This window comes from Cherax quadricarinatus, chromosome 71 (genome assembly GCF_038502225.1).
Source record: "Cherax quadricarinatus isolate ZL_2023a chromosome 71, ASM3850222v1, whole genome shotgun sequence".
NCBI classification, from domain to species: domain Eukaryota; kingdom Metazoa; phylum Arthropoda; class Malacostraca; order Decapoda; family Parastacidae; genus Cherax; species Cherax quadricarinatus.
The window spans coordinates 15,462,982-15,482,753 of record NC_091362.1 but is presented as its reverse complement, the minus strand read 5'-3'; the positions used below and the strand labels follow the sequence as shown (position 1 = coordinate 15,482,753).

The window sequence follows — 19,772 nt, the reverse complement described above, 5'->3', positions numbered from 1 at the left end:
TCCGGTCAAGACAACTCGCAGCAGGAACCACATGGGAAACTCATCCTCACCATGTCAGTGACCACTTTGCAGTGATCACCACCTTCAACATCAACAGGCCTCCCACAGTTGTGCTGCCTCCTAGATGGGACGTAAAGAGGGCCAACTGGAAGGTGTTCGAGGATTATCTTCATGACTGGTGGTCCACATACTCTCTATCTGAAGACTGTGATACGGCTGAACAGGAGCTAATCACTGTTCTCATCCAGGCAGCAGAGTGCGCAATTCCAAAGAAGTCCGCAGGACGCACTCACTAAAGAGACTGGTGGTTCTACAACGACGAGGTGCGGGAGCAGAACCACCGCATCAACTCTTTTAGGAAACTATACAGGCGTAACCCTACGGCAGAGAACAGGAATACTCTGAGAGCCATTGTGCAGCATGCCCGCAGAGTCTCTCTCAGAGTAAAAACTGAGAAATGGCTGGAGTGGTGCTCAACATTCGGGCATCACACCACCTTATCTGAGATATGGGGCAAGCTCAACATAGCAACTGGCAAGAGCAAGCCGAGGCCACCAGCACACCCGAACCCATCCAAGGAAGTTGAGAAACTAGTGGAGCTTTTCACTTCCAGGGGAGCCTCCACTCAGCTCCCACAGGACATCCGGAATATACAGACGGATCTTCTGCCACAGCGCCAGCTAACGATACAAGCTGCATGTGAGTCGGAAGATGTGACTGATGAAGACCTCACGGACTTGGAACTCCGACGTGCCATTAAGAACACAGGTGACACTGCCCCGGGCATCGATGGTGTTACATACTCCATGATTGCACGGGCTGGGCAGAGTGGATGGGAGGCCATACTAGACGTCATTAACAAGTCGTGGAGGGCCAGGACACTCCTAGCAGCTTGGGAGAAAGCTACCATCGTACCAATTCCAAAGCCCAAGGACCCAGGCAGTATGAGACCCATATCGCTGACCAGCTGCTTAGCCAAGACTGCTGAGAGGATGGTGTTAAACCGTCTCCTATGGAAACTTGGACCCTCTCATCATCACATATTTGGCTTCACCAAAGGAGTGGGTACAGCAGAGTGCATAACCACTCTACTAAGCCAGATTGCTGATAGTAACAAAAAACCTAGTATTGTCGTCTACCTCGACCTTGAAAAGGCATTTGAGCTAGCCAGCCCCACAGCAATTCTGGCAATACTAGCTTGGAAGGGAATCAAAGGATGCCTCCTGGCCTGGATAGAGTCCTACCTTAGGGGCAGGCAGGCCTGTGTCAGCTTTCAGGGACACTACTCTTCCTTTAAATCCCTGGAAAACGGTACACCACAAGGAGGTGTGCTCAGTCCTACCCTGTTTAACATCCTTATGCAGGAACTTGTGAGCCTTCCCTTTCATAGTGGTACACAGCTCCTCAGCTATGCTGATGATCTTGCACTCGTAGTGAATGGGAAAGGCAATTTAGAACGACAGGCTCAGAGAGCTTTGGACCTAATTACGCAGTCTTGCAAGGAACTAGGCCTCAAGATCTCGGCCGAGAAATCTCTTGCAATGATGTTCAAGGGACCAGATCCTGTGAATAGATTACGTATTCAGGATATAGAACTTGAGTGGACAGGCTCCTACCTGTACTTGGGAATCTACATTGATAAAAAGCTGACCTTTCAGAAACAGGCCGAGTATGTCAGGTCACGTGCACTACTCAGACTCAACGCCATGAGAGCCATGACGAGGCACCGTGCAGGGGCAAGCAAAGACGTACTTCGCTTGTACTATATACAAGCTATACGCTCGCTCATTGACTACGGTGCACCGGCGTTAGCTCATCTCTTCCCGCAGAGCAGGCAAAGGGTGGAGGTCGTACAAAATCAGGCGATAAGAACTATGCTTGGGGCCCCCATCTGGACCAACACAGTATGTCTCAGATCTGAGGCCCGGCTTCCTTCCTTGGCTGACAGAGTAAGATACATAAACGCCTGCGAAGTGGCCACGATTCTGCACCGGCAGCAAGGTACCCCACTAAGGAGACGGATATTGACAACCATGGCACAAGATCCCACACTCTTCACGGACTACTCCTGGATTCGTTCGTTTTGTGCTGCTGGGCGGAAGCTGCTGCCTATACAACTACTCCTTGAGAAGAGTTGTGACCTTCCTGTTGCTGGGTACCATCCACCACCTCCCTGGCGCCCAGATCCAGCCGATGTTTGCATCATGCAGCTACCCATCTCTAAGCGTCTCTGCAGTCAAGACACCCTCAGCAATCATGCTGAGACAAGCATGGCACTGGCAGAGGGAGGCACATGTGCAGTGTATTTCACAGATGGTTCTGTCGACCCTGACAGGAAGAGAGCAGCAGCTGGACTGTACCACAATGGTCACACACAAGGCTGGCGACTCCCTGACCACTGCACGATCCTTCAAGCTGAGCTGGTGGCGATTCAGCAGGCATTGTCACATGCCCTACGACATCAACTCCGACCTGTCATACATGTTGATTCCACCTCTGCAATCAATGCCCTCTCCCATCCTCAACCACAGGACAATGTTCACCTCATCACATCGATCCTGAGCATAATGACAGCCTTAGAAGTTCAGGGTAACAGATCGACATTGAACTGGATCCCCAGCCATGCTGGCATCCGGGGAAATGAGGCGGCAGATGATGCAGCCAAGGCAGCAACAGACTATCCACATGTTGGGATTACTGTCCCAATCAGCCTACGACAGACCAAACTGGTGGCTGCCAGAGCCATGAAACTTATGGGGGAGGTCTTAGGTGATACCCCATCTCAACAGTGGTACCGAGCAGCGACTCAGGGAGAACCCCCTCCATATGATAGAAGCTGGTCCAGAGCGCAGTGTACCGCCATCCATTGGCTTCGTTTGGGCTTTCCCACAGCCAAGATGATGGTAGACAAGGCTGAGGAGGAGATGTGCCAGTACTGTCAGCAGGTTGTCCAGCAGCCCCTAACACACTATCTTCTGGAGTGCGAAGTTACTGAGACACTCCGCAGGCAACTAAGATTGATATTCCCTCCCGAAGAGGAACCAGAGATGACTGCGGCCACACTAGTGTACCATGGAGTCAACGAACCAGACAAGCTGTTACCTGTGATAACGACATATCCTCCTCCTCGCTAGTGTCCATAGTTAGGAGTACATACGGTGTTGTTGCTTATGAGATGCACCAGTTGAACTGACCAGAAGAGTGCTTGAACAGCATATGTCGCATCATTGTAGAAACCTTTCTCCCTCGGGAGCCAGAGACGGGTCATCGCAAGATTGAGACCCGTGCCAGGACTACGGTCTTGGCGAACATTGTACATACATACATACATACATATCGTGTATTCTTTTCAAGATTGATGAACTGATGACATCGACTCAAGGCTGAGGGACTTATTATCTCAAACTCCTGTTCTTCATCATTCTCCTTCGTATGGACTGATGAAGCCACTGTGTGGCGAAACGTTTCCTCATTAAAGATACCCAAATGTTGCACATGTGTCTTAATTTATCACCTTATCAGTTCTGTGAACCATTCATCTACACTAGGTGTGGAGCTGGTACAGGGAGCAATTTCCCCAGGAGTTTGTTATTTATTTTTAGTTACTTCAGTTGATCCAGGATACGTATGATACTCTTCACTCGGCCGTCAAGGGAGAGAAGAGAATCTTGACGATGTTGCTGTCAACAAAGGCGTAAGAAAAGCTGGTGGACGAGCATCAGAATCTGTGGACACATACAGGTATGTTATACCGACAGATTATGGGAATAAGACGCATGCACATTCACGACATTTATTGAAGGTGACGATAAGGACTGGTAAAGGATTCTTTAAGCCAATAATGCCGAAATTCTTCCCTCTATAAATAACTTGACTATATACTTGTGTCTTATTTGCACATAATCTAGTTCTCCACTAATTGTGAGGTTCATAGATGTAACAGTAAGGCTCTGAGGTTCGACGTGTGTACACCTGACTCAAGGTCATGAATATCCCATTCGAGGTTAATGATGTGTTAATCCGGTAGGCTTTTGAGTAATATGGGAGAATTCATGTCGCTGAGCAGGATAAGTGGTCGTATATCCCCCTCACTCTGGATGTGAGGCTGTGTATGTGTATGTCAACCTGCCCTCTACTAGATCACAGGTTATGGTCACATACTGAACAAAGATGTGTAGCATATGCAAGGCACGTAATATAGCTACGAAATGTTCAATAATCAGTGGAAGAATTGCTTGGTGGCTAAAGCTCTCGCTTCACACGATGAGTGTCCGGGTTCGATTCCCGGCAAAGGTAAGAAATATTGGGCGTGTTTCATTGCATCCATTGTCCATGTTCACTCATCACTAATAATGGGTACCTGGGTGTTAGTCGACTGGTGTGGGTCGCATCCTGGGACAAAATTGACCTAATTTGCCCGAAATGCTCTGCATAACAAGCGGCTTTCTGTGTAGTAGTATGTCATTGATGTCAGTTAGGCCTGCATACCTTGTACATGTACTTGTAGAAATAAAGATATTATTATTAGGAGTAGTAGTAATTAAGGAGAGGTGATGCTCATCCCAGGCTTCAGATCAGAAGGGTATGGGCGAACAAGCAGGTACCCAGATGGTATTGTGCCTTTTTTTGTTATTTACGTACTCAAATGGTAGTGATTGAGGTGCAGCATGAAAGTGAGGTGCAGCAGGAAGGAAGGTGAGGTGTAGCAGGAAGTAAGGTGAGGTGCAGCAGGAAGTAAGGTGAGGTGCAGCAGGAAGGAAGGTGAGGTGCAGCAGAGAGCAAAGCGCATCAGGTCAGAAAAACGAATCACCATGGAGGACTGGTAGCCGGGCCTGTGTGATGAATGGTTTGAAAAACCGACAAGTTGAAGATTGAGACACTTATGTAACATATGGGAATCTTTATTCAGGAAACGTTTCGCCACACAGTGTTGCATAAGTGTCTCAATCTTCAGCCGGGCCTGTGTCGCCGCCTGCAGGAGAGGTGACGACGGCAGGGCCGGATTTAGACCTTGGGGGGCCCGGGGCATTTTAGGTTTGGGGGGCCTCAACATGGAAATTAAATTGAATTGCAAAAAAAGAAATGAACTTAAATGAATGATAAACAGCAGTTTTCTCTCAATTTTATTGACTTTAAGAATACTTGACTATAATTTTTAGTTTGTAATATTTTCCATCTACACTATATAATAATTACCGATGTGTATTTATTTATACCTTTGGTGTCCCGCTTTCGGTATCTATGTATATGGTGGCAGTTGACCAAAAGGACACAAGGTTTTCTCTGACAGGAAACATATGGCTGGATCTGAATTACATGGTGGCGCTTCACTGTCCATGTCTACACAAGTATCTGTAAAATGTGGTTGTGGTGATTTATCACCTTTACTATCTTGATTTGGTATGTTCTTTTTATTTTCTGCAGATGTTCTTGGGAATGCGGGTGTGTCCTCAGAAGAAACATCATCTGGTAGTGCTACTGGTTCTTCATTAGTAGCTTCTAGGTTTTCCACTGCGGTAGCAGAGAAAATTTCTGTAAGGAATTTTGTCTCTGTCAAGACTGTAGCATTTCTTTCGCTTGATTCTATGGAAATCTTTCTTTTCTGAGCTCCTGACAACTTAATTTTCCAGGGCATTCTGGGTCTTCTGAAAAAACAAATATTCAGATTTTTTGACATTTAATAACAATGTAGTTAATGACACACACACACACACACGCATGTGCACCCTGGTCATCTCTGACCTCATGGTATGGTCATTTACCTCTAAACTGACGCTAACCAGAAATCGTTATATTATTCAAAGAGAGAGGGGGTGGGGGCACCCTTTCTTTTTATTTTCTGATCCCCCCACACACTTTATTTGTTAACTCCTTTTATTAATTATTTTTTTTTTTATTTTTACATTATGTTACAAAGTCCTTCATCTGGGGGCCCCTCTGGCAGAGGGGTCCGGGACAGTTGCCTCCTTATAAATCCGGCCCTGGTACTAGTGATACAATAGTAGTGGAGTTCAGCGCCTCTGGTGGTGAGAGTGGTGACTTTGAGAGAGGTTCCTTGAAGGTGGTGGTGAGGGTCTCTTGATCTAAGGAATGTGATATATGTCACCTGGAAATGAAGTTATCCTCCCAGGTGATCCATGACCCCCCACGGGTTGAGCGTTCCACCATGAGTAGTACTGATAGTGAGGGTGTAGCAGTGGCATTTAGTGATTGTAATGGTGGTGTAGTAGTGCCATCTAGTGGTGGTAGTCAGAGTTAGTCAGGTTATCAGTGATGGTGTTATAGCGAAGGTCAGGACAGTGACCAACCTCAAGGTCACTAAAGTTTAGTTGAAATTCAGTGGTCGTAAAGAAGAGATGTGTTGCTCCTCCTTCTGCCGCCCCGCCGGCTTTACAGCTTTCCCATCCTTTTAATACACCTAAATAACGTAAGTATTGTCTGGTGACGTATTTATCGGTACAACAGTAGTAGAGTTGAGCTGCAGCTCCTGGTCCCCACCACCGGTTTGGTCACCAAATTATTATTTTAATAGTCTTAATTTTCTTTGAAGTCTAATGCCTTAGAGGGGGGGGGATTGACCTTAGTGGAGGGGTTTTGATGCGAGGAACTGGAGCTACTCCCCTTCCTCTGATCAAACAATAACTCTCACACTAGGCGTTGCATAACCCATAATGGTGCATCCAGTTCCTGGCTATTTTTTTTTCCATTATTGAAAAATAAGTTACAGAAGGTCTCTTGATCCAAGGAACTTGCGCCTTGTGGTCCAGATATAAACTTCCATGTAAACAAATTGTCAGTCATCAGGTTTATGTGAAAGAAATATTTATTAAAGACAAATGTTTACCTATAAATGTTTACCTATAAATGTTTACCTATAAATGTTTACCTATAAATGTGTGTAATGTTCATGGTTATAATGTGAATGTTTTGTTTCAGGTGTGGTAATTTAGGAGTGTTGTGCCTGGCTGTGTCTGCTGCAACATTGATCAACACTGCAACTTTGACCAGTCTGAGGGGTGGAGACAACCACACTAGTAAATGGTCTGACCCATAACATTGTGTTATATGGAGATGCAGCAGTTGGAGACGTCGTTAGAGGTGGGCAGGGCCCCCTTGTAAGGTATTTCCAGGTTATAAGTCCACTAAAGTTGGGTTATTGAAGCAGATAGTGATTGTATTAGGTGGGAAGGTGGTGGGGAGAGTATAGGAAATATTGTAAGCGATTGATATCAAAAGTAGGTTAGTGGGAAATATTAGCTTATCTCCCGACCGGAGATAAAATCTCTGGCCAAGAAATAATGAGGAATGTATTCTATAGGTTACCTTGGATGAGGTGGAAATAAAAATTGGAGAAATGGGTTGTAAAGCTTAGAATTGAAGACTGGTTAGATTTTAGGAAGTTTTAGTTAGTGTAATGTATTTATTATGTAGTCTATACCCATCCTGCAAGATTGTAGGAATCAGAGATGAAATGTGTAAGTGATGGCTCAGATAGTAGTGGCGTTAACTGAAGAACCGAGATTCGATCCCAGGCACAAGTGAGCATGTTTCCTTATATCCATTGGCACTATTCACATAAAGGAGGAACACTGCAGCAGGCCTACTGGTAGGGGTCGCATCCTGGGGGAGTATAAATACCCTAATAATAATGTCATAGATGTCATCCTGACTTTTGTAATTCTGTGTTAATCTACCGGGTTAATAATTATACTGAATTTAGTGTGGTGAGGGTAATGGTAGAGGTCTTGATGCCGGCTGATAGGAAAGCCTATTAAATCAGGCACACCCATTATTAAGACATAAAGGAGCACTGAAACAGGCCTATTGGCCCATGTTAGGCAGGTCCAACTCAACCACTCATTTCTCTAACCTGTTTTTAAAACTACACAGCCAAAGTTTTACCTTCACATGACGGGATAAATTTTCCTTAGGCAGAATATATTATAGCCGGAAAAATCAATAATAATTCCTCAGAAATGTGGAATTAGCCATATCTTTTTATTTTCAGTAGTATTTTAGAGGGCCTGGCCAAGTAATTTTATTCTTTGAAGTCCCAAAAGTATTTTCAGTAGTAGTACCTTGTGGGTTTAGCGCTTACAACCCCAGAGTCTGTGTTAGAGCGTCTGGGGGGGGGCATTTTTTGAAATTGGGTTATACAGTGTATAATTACAGTGACTTTGTAGACTGACTGATCTTACCTAGAACACTTGATCTTACCTAGACCCCTTGATCTCACCTAGACCCCTTGATCTTATCTAGACCCCTTGATCTTACCTAGACCCCTTGATCTTAACTAGACCCCTTGATCTTAACTAGACCACTTGATCTTACCTAGGCCCCTTGATCTTACCTAGACCCCTTGATCTTACCTAGAACCCTTGATCTTACCTAGACCCCTTGATCTTAACTAGACCCCTTGATCTTATCTAGACCCCTTGATCTTAACTAGACCCCTTGATCTTACCTAGACCCCTTGATCTTACCTAGACCCCTTGATCTTACCTAGACCCCTTGATCTTACCTAGACCCCTTGATCTTATCTAGACCCCTTGATCTTACCTAGACCCCTTGATCTTAACTAGACCCCTTGATCTTATCTAGACCCCTTGATCTTACCTAGACCCCTTGATCTTACCTAGACCCCTTGATCTTACCTAGACCCCTTCATCTTACCTAGACCCCTTGATCTTACCTAAACCCCTTGATCTTACCTAGACCCCTTGATCTTATCTAGACCCCTTGATCTTATCTAGACCCCTTGATCTTACCTAGACCCCTTAATCTTACCTAGACCCCTTGATCTTAACTAGACCCCTTGATCGTATCTAGACCCCTTGATCTTATCTAGACCCCTTGATCTTAACTAGACCCCTTGATCTTACCTAGACCCCTTGATCTTATCTAGACCCCTTGATCTTACCTAGACCCCTTGTTCTTAACTAGACCCCTTGATCTTACCTAGACCCCTTGATCTTATCTAGACCCCTTGATCTTATCTAGACCCCTTGATCTTAACTAGACCCCTTGATCTTAACTAGACCCCTTGATCTTACCTAGACCCCTTGATCTTATCTAGACCCCTTGATACTATCTAGACCCCTTGATCTTACCCAGGCCCACTTGATCTTACCTAGGCCCCCTTGATCTTACCTAGGCCCCTCTGATCTTACCTAGGCCCCCTTGATCTTACCTAGATCCCCTTGATCTTACCTAGGCCCCCTTGATCTTACCTAGGCCCCCTTGATCTTACCTAGGCCCCCTTGATCTTACCTAGGCCCCTTTGATCTTACCTAGGCCCCCTTGATCTTACCTAGGCCCCCTTGATCTTACCTAGGCCCCTTGATCTTACCTAGATCCCCTCTGATCTTACCTAGGCCCCCTTGATCTTACCTAGGCCCCCTTGATCTTACCTAAGCCCCCTTGATCTTACCTAAGCCCCCTTGATCTTACCTAGGCCCCTCTGATCTTACCTAGATCCCCTCTGATCTTACCTAGGCCCCCATGATCTTACCTAGGCCCCCTTGATCTTACCTAGGCCCCCTTGATCTTACCTAGGCCCCCTTGATCTCACCTAGGCCCCCTTGATCTCACCTAGGCCCCCTTGATCTCACCTAGGCCCCCTTGATCTCACCTAGGCCCCCTTGATCTCATCTAGGCCCCCTTGATCTCACCTAGGCCCCCTTGATCTCACCTAGGCCCCCCTTGATCTAATCTAGGCCCCCTGGATCTCAACTAGACCCCCTTGATCTCGCCTAGACCCCCTTGATCTCACCTAGACCCCCTTGATCTCACCTAGACCCCCCTTGATCTCACCTAGACCCCCTTGATCTCACCTAGACCCCCTTGATCTCACCTAGACCCCCTTGATCTCGCCTAGACCCCCTTGATCTCACCTAGACCCCCTTGATCTCACCTAGACCTCCTTGATCTTGCCTAGACCCCCTTGATCTTGCCTAGATCCCCTTGATCTTACCTAGACCCCTTGATCTTATCTAGACCCCTTGATACTATCTAGACCCCTTGATCTTACCCAGGCCCACTTGATCTTACCTAGGCCCCCTTGATCTTACCTAGGCCCCCTTGATCTTACCTAGGCCCCCTTGATCTTACCTAGGCCCCCTTGATCTTACCTAGTCCCCCTTGATCTTACCTAGGCCCCCTTGATCTTACCTAGGCCCCCTTGATCTTACCTAGGCCCCCTTGATCTTACCTAGGCCCCCTTGATCTTACCTAGGCCCCTTGATCTCACCTAGGCCCCTTGATCTTACCTAGATCCCCTTGATCTTACCTAGGCCCCTCTGATCTTACCTAGGCCCCTCTGATCTTACCTAGGCCCCTCTGATCTTACCTAGATCCCCTTGATCTTACCTAGGCCCCTTGATCTTACCTAGATCCCCTTGATCTTACCTAGGCCCCTCTGATCTTACCTAGACCCCCTTGATCTTACCTAGGCCCCTTGATCTTACCTAGGCCCCCTTGATCTCACCTAGGCCCCCTTGATCTCACCTAGGCCCCCTTGATCTCATCTAGGCCCCCTTGATCTCACCTAGGCCCCCCTGATCTCACCTAGTCCCCCTTGATCTCACCTAGGCCCCCTTGATCTCACCTAGGCCCCCTTGATCTCACCTAGACCCCCTTGATCTCACCTAGACCCCCTTGATCTCACCTAGACCCCCTTGATCTCACCTAGACCCCCTTGATCTCACCTAGACCCCCCTTGACCTCACCTAGACCCCCTTGATCTCACCTAGACCCCCTTGATCTCACCTAGACCCCTTGATCTCACCTAGACCCCCTTGATCTCACCTAGACCCCCTTGATCTCACCTAGACCCCCTTGATCTCGCCTAGACCCCCTTGATCTCGCCTAGACCCCTTGATCTTACCTAGACCCCTTGATCTTATCTAGACCCCTTGATACTATCTAGACCCCTTGATCTTACCCAGGCCCACTTGATCTTACCTAGGCCCCCTTGATCTTACCTAGGCCCCCTTGATCTTACCTAGGCCCCCTTGATCTTACCTAGGCCCCCTTGATCTTACCTAGGCCTCCTTGATCTTACCTAGGCCCCCTTGATCTTACCTAGGCCCCCTTGATCTTACCTAGGCCCCCTTGATCTTACCTAGGCCCCCTTGATCTTACCTAGGCCCCTTGATCTTACCTAGGCCCCTTGATCTTACCTAGGCCCCCTTGATCTTACCTAGGCCCCCTTGATCTTACCTAGATCCCCTTGATCTTACCTAGGCCCCCTTGATCTTACCTAGGCCCCTTGACCATACCTAGATCCCCTTGATCTTACCTAGGCCCCTCTGATCTTACCTAGATCCCCTTGATCTTACCTAGGCCCCTCTGATCTTACCTAGATCCCCTTGATCTTACCTAGGCCCCTTGATCTTACCTAGATCCCCTTGATCTTACCTAGGCCCCCTTGATCTCACCTAGGCCCCCTTGATCTCATCTAGGCCCCCTTGATCTCACCTAGGCCCCCTTGATCTTACCTAGGCCCCCTTGATCTCACCTAGACCCCCTTGATCTCACCTAGACCCCCTTGATCTCACCTAGACCCCCTTGATCTCACCTAGACCCCCTTGATCTCACCTAGACCCCCCTTGATCTCACCTAGACCCCCTTGATCTCACCTAGACCCCCTTGATCTAACCTAGACCCCCTTGATCTAGCCTAGTCCCCCTTGATCTCACCTAGACCCCTTGATCTCACCTAGACCCCCTTGATCTCACCTAGACCCCCTTGATCTCACCTAGACCCCCTTGATCTCGCCTAGACCCCCTTGATCTCGCCTAGACCCCTTGATCTTACCTAGACCCCTTGATCTTATCTAGACCCCTTGATACTATCTAGACCCCTTGATCTTACCCAGGCCCACTTGATCTTACCTAGGCCCCCTTGATCTTACCTAGGCCCCCTTGATCTTACCTAGGCCCCCTTGATCTTACCTAGGCCCCCTTGATCTTACCTAGGCCCCCTTGATCTTACCTAGGCCCCCTTGATCTTACCTAGGCCCCCTTGATCTCACCTAGCCCCCCTTGATCTTACCTAGGCCCCCTTGATCTTACCTAGGCCCCCTTGATCTTACCTAGGCCCCCTTGATCTTACCTAGGCCCCTTGATCTCACCTAGGCCCCTTGATCTTACCTAGGCCCCCTTGATCTTTCCTAGGCCCCCTTGATCTTACCTAGGCCCCCTTGATCTTACCTAGGCCCCCTTGATCTTACCTAGGCCCCCTTGATCTTACCTAGGCCCCTTGATCTTACCTAGATCCCCTTGATCTTACCTAGGCCCCGCTGATCTTACCTAGGCCCCCTTGATCTTACCTAGGCCCCCTTGATCTTACCTAGGCCCCCTTGATCTCACCTAGGCCCCCTTGATCTCACCTAGGCCCCCTTGATCTCATCTAGGCCCCCTTGATCTCACCTAGGCCCCCTTGATCTCACCTAGGCCCCCTTGATCTCACCTAGGCCCCCTTGATCTCACCTAGACCCCCTTGATCTCACCTAGACCCCCTTGATCTCACCTAGACCCCCCTTGACCTCACCTAGACCCCCTTGATCTCACCTAGACCCCCTTGATCTCACCTAGACCCCCTTGATCTCACCTAGACCAACTTGATCTCACCTAGACCCCCTTGATCTCACCTAGACCCCCTTGATCTCGCCTAGACCCCCTTGATCTCGCCTAGACCCCTTGATCTTACCTAGACCCCTTGATCTTATCTAGACCCCTTGATACTATCTAGACCCCTTGATCTTACCCAGGCCCACTTGATCTTACCTAGGCCCCCTTGATCTTACCTAGGCCCCCTTGATCTTACCTAGGAATCCCTTGATCTTACCTAGGCCTCCTTGATCTTACCTAGGCCCCCTTGATCTTACCTAGGCCCCCTTGATCTTACCTAGGCCCCTCTGATCTTACCTAGATCCCCTTGATCTTACCTAGGCCCCTCTGATCTTACCTAGGCCCCTCTGATCTTACCTAGATCCCCTTGATCTTAGCTAGGCCCCCTTGATCTTACCTAGGCCCCTTTGATCTTACCTAGGCCCCTCTGATCTTACCTAGGCCCCTCTGATCTTACCTAGATCCCCTTGATCTTACCTAGGCCCCCTTGATCTTACCTAGGCCCCCTTGATCTTACCTAGATCCCCTCTGAACTTACCTAAGCCCCCTTGATCTTACCTAGGCCCTTTGATCTTACCTAGGCCCCCTTGATCTCACCTAGGCCCCCTTGATCTCACCTAGGCCCCCTTGATCTCACTTAGACCCCCCTTGATCTCACCTAGGCCCCCTTGATCTCACCTAGGCCCCCTTGATCTCACCTAGGCCCCCTTGATCTCACCTAGACCCCCTTGATCTCACCTAGACCCCCTTGATCTCACCTAGACCCCCTTGATCTCACCTAGACCCCCTTGATCTCACCTAGACCCCCCTTGATCTCACCTAGACCCCCTTGATCTCACCTAGACCCCCTTGATCTCACCTAGACCCCTTGATCTCACCTAGACCCCCTTGATCTCACCTAGACCCCCTTGATCTCGCCTAGACCCCTTGATCTTACCTAGACCCCTTGATCTTATCTAGACCCCTTGATACTATCTAGACCCCTTGATCTTACCCAGGCCCACTTGATCTTACCTAGGCCCCCTTGATCTTACCTAGGCCCCCTTGATCTTACCTAGGCCCACTTGATCTTACCTAGGCCCCCTTGATCTTACCTAGGCCCCCTTGATCTTACCTAGGCCCCCTTGATCTTACCTAGGCCCCCTTGATCTTACCTAGGCCCCCTTGATCTTACCTAGGCCCCTTGATCGTACCTAGGCCCCCTTGATCTTACCTAGGCCCCCTTGATCTTACCTAGGCCCCCTTGATCTTACCTAGGCCCCCTTGATCTTACCTAGGCCCCCTTGATCTTACCTAGGCCCCTTGATCTTACCTAGGCCCCCTTGATCTTACCTAGGCCCCCTTGATCTAACCTAGGCCCCCTTGATCTTACCTAGGCCCCCTTGATCTTACCTAGGCCCCCTTGATCTCACCTAGGCCCCCTTGATCTCACCTAGGCCCCCTTGATCTAATCTAGGCCCCCTTGATCTCAACTAGACCCCCTTGATCTCACCTAGGCCCCCTTGATCTCACCTAGGCCCCCTTGATCTCACCTAGACCCCCTTGATCTCACCTAGACCCCCTTGATCTCACCTAGACCCCCTTGATCTCACCTAGACCCCCTTGATCTCACCTAGACCCCCTTGATCTCACCTAGACCCCCTTGATCTTACCTAGGCCCCCTTGATCTCACCTAGACCCCTTGATCTCACCGAGTCCCCCTTGATCTCACCTAGACCCCCTTGTTCTCACCTAGACCCCCTTGATCTCGCCTAGACCCCCTTGATCTCGCCTAGACCCCCTTGATCTCTCCTAGACCCCCGTGATCTCGCCTTGACCCCCTTGATCTCGCCTTGACCCCCTTGATCTCACCTAGACCCCCTTGATCTCACCTAGACCCCCTTGATCTCACGTAGACCCCCTTGATCTCGCCTAGACCCCCTTGATCTCGCCTAGACCCCCTTGATCTCGCCTAGACCCCCTTGATCTCGCCTAGACCCCCATGATCTCGCCTAGACCCCCTTGATCTCGCCTAGACCCCCTTGATCTCGCCTAGACCCCCTTGATCTCGCCTAGACCCCCCTGATCTCGCCTAGACCCCCCTGATTTCGCCTAGACCCCCCTGATCTCGCCTAGACCCCCTTGATCTCGCCTAGACCTCCTTGATCTCGCCTAGACCCTTTGGATCTTGCCTAGACCCTTTTGATCTTGCCTAGTCCCCCTTTGATCTTGCCTGAACCCCTTTGATCTTGCCTAGACCCCCTTAATCTTACCTTTACCTCCCTTCCTCCCCCCTTGCGCCACCACTGCTCTGCAAATTAGTAAGGCTTATACCTGGAGTATGCTGCATAGTTGTGGTGTATAAATACTGTTTGTACTATCAAAACTTGTAGAATTAGGTGGTGTTAAGTAGGATAGGGACGGTATAGAACTGGAGAATCTGCTATATGCATTATGAATGCATATAGCAGGGGAGAGTAATCTCCCCCGAAGGCATAGATTACGTAGAACTGTGGGCCTTGGAACCCACCAACGACCTTCAGTAGCTGTGTGCAATCTGTTATTGCACGTGGTTTCCGTGGGGATGTTGGTGGGTTTCGGGCTTTGGGTAGTGGTTGTGGTGGGTGTTCTACGTATTTTATGCCTTTGGCCAAACTGTACAAAGTTAAATATCGATTAAACCATACCACGGGTGGGGATAGAACCCGCGGGTTCTATCCCCGCCCGTGGTATGGTTTGTTTGCAATCGTGTCATTACGATTTCGTGAGTTAAATATTGATTCATTGAGTTTACACAATTTCATCATTTTGGAAAATTTAAACGGCGTACAGGTTCCTATGAATGTGAAAGGGATCAATTTTCCTTAGGCAGAATATATTACAGCCGGAAAAATCAATAATAATTCCTCAGAAATGTGGAATTAGCCATATCTTCCTATTTTCAGTAGTGTTGTAGAGGGCCTGGCGAAGTATTTTTATGCTTTGAAGTCCCAAAAATACTTTCAGTAGTATAGACTTGTGGGTTTAGCGCTTACAACCCCAGAATCGGTATTAGAGCGTCTGGGGGGGGAGAAGCATTTTTTAAATTGGGTTATACAGTATATATTTAGACTTTGTAGACTGACTGATCTTACCTAGACACCCTTGATCTTACCTAGACCCCTTTGATCTCACCTAGACCCCTTTGATCTCACCTAGCCCATATTGATCTTACCTAGACCCCCTTGATCTCACCTAGACCCCCTTGATCTCACCTAGACCCCCTTGATCTCACCTAGACCCCCTTGATCTCACCTAGACCCCCTTGATCTCACCTAGACCCCCTTGATCTCACCTAGACCCCCTTGATCTCACCTAGACCCCCTTGATCTCACCTAGACCCCCTTGATCTCACCTAGACACCCTTGATCTTACCTAGGCCCCCTTGATCTTACCAAGGCCCCCTTGATCTTACCTAGGCCCCCTTGATCTCACCTAGGCCCCCTTGATCTCACCTAGGCCCCCTTGATCTCACCTAGACCCCCTTGATCTCACTTAGACCCCCTTGATCTCACCTAGACCCCCTTGATCTCACCTAGACCCCCTTGATCTCACCTAGACCCCCTTGATCTCACCTAGACCCCCTTGATCTCACCTAGACCCCCTTGATCTCACCTAGACCCCCTTGATCTCACCTAGACCCCCTTGATCTCACCTAGACCCCCTTGATCTCACCTAGACCCCCTTGATCTCACCTAGACCCCCTTGATCTCACCTAGACCCCCTTGATCTCACCTAGACCCCCTTGATCTCACCTAGACCCCCTTGATCTCACCTAGACCCCCTTGATCTCACCTAGACCCCCTTGATCTCACCTAGACCCCCTTGATCTCTCCTAGACCCCCTTGATCTCACCTAGACCCCCTTGATCTCGCCTAGACCCCCTTGATCTCGCCTAGACCCCCGTGATCTCGCCTAGACCCCCTTGATCTCCCCTAGACCCCCTTGATCTCGCCTAGACCCTTTTGATCTTGCCTGAACCCCCTTGATCTTGCCTAGACCCCCTTAATCTTACCTTTACCTCCCTTCCTCCCCCCTTGCGCCACCACTGCTCTGCAAATTAGTAAGGCTTATACCTGGAGTATGCTGCATAGTTGTGGTGTATAAATACTGTTTGTACTATCAAAACTTGTAGAATTAGGTGGTGTTAAGTAGGATAGGGACGGTATAGAACTGGAGAATCTGCTATATGCATTATGAATGCATATAGCAGGGGAGAGTAATCTCCCCCGAAGGCATAGATTACGTAGAACTGTGGGCCTTGGAACCCACCAACGACCTTCAGTAGCTGTGTGCAATCTGTTATTGCACGTGGTTTCCGTGGGGATGTTGGTGGGTTTCGGGCTTTGGGTAGTGGTTGTGGTGGGTGTTCTACGTATTTTATGCCTTTGGCCAAACTGTACAAAGTTAAATATCGATTAAACCATACCACGGGCGGGGATAGAACCCGCGGGTTCTATCCCCGCCCGTGGTATGGTTTGTTTGCAATCGTGTCATTACGATTTCGTGAGTTAAATATTGATTCATTGAGTTTACACAATTTCATCATTTTGGAAAATTTAAGCGACGTATATCTTCCTATGAATGTGAAAGGGATCAATTTTCCTTAGGCAGAATATATTACAGCCGGAAAAATCAATAATAATTCCTCAGAAATGTGGAATTAGCCATATCTTCCTATTTTCAGTAGTGTTGTAGAGGGCCTGGCGAAGTATTTTTATGCTTTGAAGTCCCAAAAATACTTTCAGTAGTATAGACTTATGGGTTTAGCGCTTACAACCCCAGAATCGGTATTAGAGCGTCTGGGGGGGGGAGAAGCATTTTTTAAATTGGGTTATACAGTATATATTTAGACTTTGTAGACTGACTGATCTCACCTAGGCCCCCTTGATCTTACCTAGACCCCCTTGATCTCACCTAGACCCCCTTTATCTCACCTAGACCCCCTTGATCTCACCTAGACCCCCTTGATCTCACCTAGACCCCCTTGATCTCACCTAGACCCCCTTGATCTCACCTAGGCCCTTTGATCTTACCTAGGCCCCCTTGATCTCACCTAGGCCCCCTTGATCTCACCTAGGCCCCCTTGATCTCACCTAGGCCCCCTTGATCTCACCTCGGCCCCCTTGATCTCGCCTAGGCCCCCTTGATCTCACCTAGGCCCCATTGATCTCACCTAGGCCCCCTTGATCTCACCTAGGCCCCCTTGATCTCACCTAGACCCCCTTGATCTCTCCTAGACCCCCTTGATCTCACCTAGTCCCCCTTGATCTCACCTAGACCCCCTTGATCTCACCTAGACCCCCTTGATCTCACCTAGACCCCCTTGAGCTCACCTAGACCCCCTTGATCTCACCTAGACCCCCTTGATCTCACCTAGACCCCCTTGATCTCACCTAGACCCCCTTGATCTCACCTAGACCCCCTTGATCTCACCTTGACCCCCTTGATCTCACCTAGACCCCCTTGATCTTACCTAAACCCCCTTGCTCTTGTAAAGATCCCCTTGATCTTGCCTAGATCCCCTTGATCTCGCCTAGACCCCCTTGATCTCGCCTAGACCCCCTTTGATCTTGCCTGAACCCCCTTGATCTTGCCTGAACCCCCTTGTTCTTGCCTGAACCCCCTTGATCTTGCCTTTACCTTCCTCTCCCCTTGCACCACCACTGCTCTGCAAATTAGTAAGGCTTATACCTGGAGTATGCTGCATAGTTGTGGTGTATAAATACTGTTTGTACTATCAAAACTTGTAGAATTAGGTGGTGTTAAGTAGGATAGGGACGGTATAGAACTGGAGAATCTGCTATATGCATTATGAATGCATATAGCAGGGGAGAGTAATCTCCCCCGAAGGCATAGATTACGTAGAACTGTGGGCCTTGGAACCCACCAACGACCTTCAGTAGCTGTGTGCAATCTGTTATTGCACGTGGTTTCCGTGGGGATGTTGGTGGGTTTCGGGCTTTGGGTAGTGGTTGTGGTGGGTGTTCTACGTATTTTGTGCCTTTGGCCAAACTGTACAAAGTTAAATATCGATTAAACCATACCACGGGCGGGGATAGAACCCGCGGGTTCTGTCCCCGCCCGTGGTATGGTTTGTTTGCAATCGTGTCATTACGATTTCGTGAGTTAAATATTGATTCATTGAGTTTACACAATTTCATCATTTTGGAAAATTTAAGCGACGTATATCTTCCTATGAATGTGAAAGGGATCAATTTTCCTTAGGCAGAATATATTACAGCCGGAAAAATCAATAATAATTCCTCAGAAATGTGGAATTAGCCATATCTTCCTATTTTCAGTAGTGTTGTAGAGGGCCTGGCGAAGTATTTTTATGCTTTGAAGTCCCAAAAATGTTTTCAGTAGTGTTGCCTTGTGGGTTTAGCGCTTACACCTCCAGAATCTGTATAAGAGCGTCTGGGGGGGGGGAGGAACATTTTTGAAATTGGGTTATACAGTATATATTTAGACTTTGTAGACTGATCTTACCTAGACCCCCTTGATCTTACTTAGACCATCTTTATCTTACTTAGACCATCTTGATCTTACCTAGACCCCCTTGATCTTACCTAGACCCTTTTGATCTTACCTAGACCCCCTTGATCTTACCTAGACCCCCTTGATCTTACCTAGACCCCCTTGATCTTACCTAGACCCTTTCATCTTACCTAGACCCCCTTGATCTTACCTAGACCCTTTCATCTTACCTAGACCCCCTTGATCTTGCCTAGACCCTATTGATCTTGCCTAGATTCCCTTGATCTTGCCTAGACCCCTTTGACCTTGCCTAGACTCCCTTGAACTTGCCTAGACTCCCTTGATTTTACCTAGACCCCCTTGATCTTACCTAGACCCCCTTGATCTTACCTAGACCCCCCTGATCTTTCCTTGAACCCCCCTGATCTTGCCTGAACCCCCCCTGATCTTGCCTGAACCCCCCCTGATCTTGCCTGAACCCCCCTGATCTTGCCTGAACCCCCCTGATCTTGCCTGAACCCCCTTGACCTTGCCCGAACCCCCTTGATCTTGCCCGAACCCCCTTGATCTTGCCCGAACCCCCCCTGATCTTGCCCGAACCCCCCTGATCTTGCCCGAACCCCCCTGATCTTGCCCGAACCC

The 19,772-nt window shown here is 48.6% G+C and overlaps 1 long non-coding RNA gene across 3 annotated transcripts in view; it reads left to right on the top strand.

Moving 5' to 3' along the window:
* The first annotated feature begins 6,335 nt into the window (after nucleotides 1–6,335).
* The window catches only part of LOC128700325 (uncharacterized), a 56,923-nt gene continuing 43,486 nt past the window's right edge, over nucleotides 6,336–19,772 (top strand). For 2 of the 3 annotated variants that reach the window (XR_011393999.1, XR_011393997.1), the window contains exons 1-2: nucleotides 6,336–6,427; nucleotides 6,937–7,120. This is a non-coding gene — a long non-coding RNA (uncharacterized lncRNA). The remainder of the gene's footprint in view (nucleotides 6,428–6,936; nucleotides 7,121–19,772) is intronic. The other variant, XR_011393998.1, reaches the window with a different exon arrangement.